Consider the following 1,772-nt stretch of genomic DNA (forward strand, 5'->3'; position numbering starts at 1 on the left):
AACTTCCCTAAAATGGGGAAGGAAATAATCACCCAAGTCCAAGAAACCCAGAGAGTCCCAAACAGGCTAAACCCATGGCAAAACACCCCAAGCCACATATTAATCAAATTAACAAAGACCAAACACAAAGAACAAGTATTAAAAGCAGCAAGGGAAAAACAACAAATAACACACAAGGGGATTCCCATAAGGATAACAGCTGATTTTTTTAATAGAAACTCTTCAGGCCAGGAGGGACTGGCAAGACATACTTAAAGTGATGAAAGGAAATAACCTACAGCCCAGATTATTGTACCCAGCAAGGATCTCATTCAAATATGAAGGAGAAATCAAAAGCTTTACAGACAAACAAAAGCTGAGAGAATTCAGCACCACCAAACCAGCTCTCCAATAAATGCTAAAGGATATTCTCTATACAGGAAACACAAAAAGGGTGTATAAACTTGAACTCAAACAATAAAGTAAATGGCAACGGGACCATACTTATCCATAATTACCTTAAACATAAATGGGTTGAATGCCCCAACCAAAAGACGAAGACTGGCTGAATGGATACAAAAACAAGACCCCTGTATATGTTGTCTACAAGAGACCCACCTCAAAACAGGGGACATATACAGACTGAAAGTGAAGGGCTGGAAAAGATTTTCCATGCAAATAGAGACCAAAAGAAAGCAGGAGTAGCAATACTCATATCAGATAAAATAGACTTTAAAACAAAAACTGTGAAAAGATACAAAGAAGGACACTACATCATGATCAAACAATCAATCCAAGAAGAAGATATAACAATTATAAGTATATATGCACCCAAAATAGGAGCACTGCAATATGTAAGGCAAATGCTAACAAGTATGAAAGGGGACATTAACAATAACACAATAATAGTGGGAGACTTTAATACCCCACTCACACCTATGGATAGATCAACTAAACAGAAAATTAACAAGGAAACACAAACTTTAAATGATACAATAGACCAGTTAGACCTAATTGATATCTATAGGATATTTCACCCCAAAACAATGAATTTCACCTTTTTCTCAAGTGCACATAGAACCTTCTCCAGGATAGACCACATCCTGGGCCATAAATCTAGCCTTGGTAAATTCAAAAAATTGAAATTATTCCAAGCATCTTTTCTGACCATAATGCAGTAAGATTAGATCTCAATTACAGGTGAAAAACTATTAAAAATGCCAACATATGGAGGCTGAACAACACGCTGCTGAATAACCAACAAATCACAGAAGAAATCACAAAAGAAATCAAAATATGCATAGAAACGAATGAAAATGAAAACACAATAACCCAAAACCTGTGGGACACTGTAAAAGCAGTGCTAAGGGGAAAGTTCATAGCAATACAGGCATACCTCAAGAAAAAAGTCAAATAAATAACCTAACTCTACACCTAAAACAACTAGAAAAGGAAGAAATGAAGAACTCCAGGGTTAGTAGAAAGAAAGAAATCATAAAAATTAGGGCAGAAATAAATGCAAAAGAAACATAAGAGACCATAGCAAAAATCAGCAAAGCCAAAAGCTGGTTCTTTGAAAGGATAAATAAAATTGACAAACCATTAGCCAGACTCATCAAGAAACAAAGGGAGAAAAATCAAATCAATAAAATTAGAAATGAAAATGGAGAGATCACAACAGACAACACAGAAATACAAAGGATCATAAGAGATTACTATCAGCAATTATATGCCAATAAAATGGACAATGTGGAAGAAATGGACAAATTCTTAGAAAAGTACAACTTTCCAAA

This window comes from Bison bison, unplaced genomic scaffold, assembly GCF_000754665.1.
Source record: "Bison bison bison isolate TAMUID 2011002044 unplaced genomic scaffold, Bison_UMD1.0 scf7180017864518, whole genome shotgun sequence".
NCBI lineage: Eukaryota > Metazoa > Chordata > Mammalia > Artiodactyla > Bovidae > Bison > Bison bison.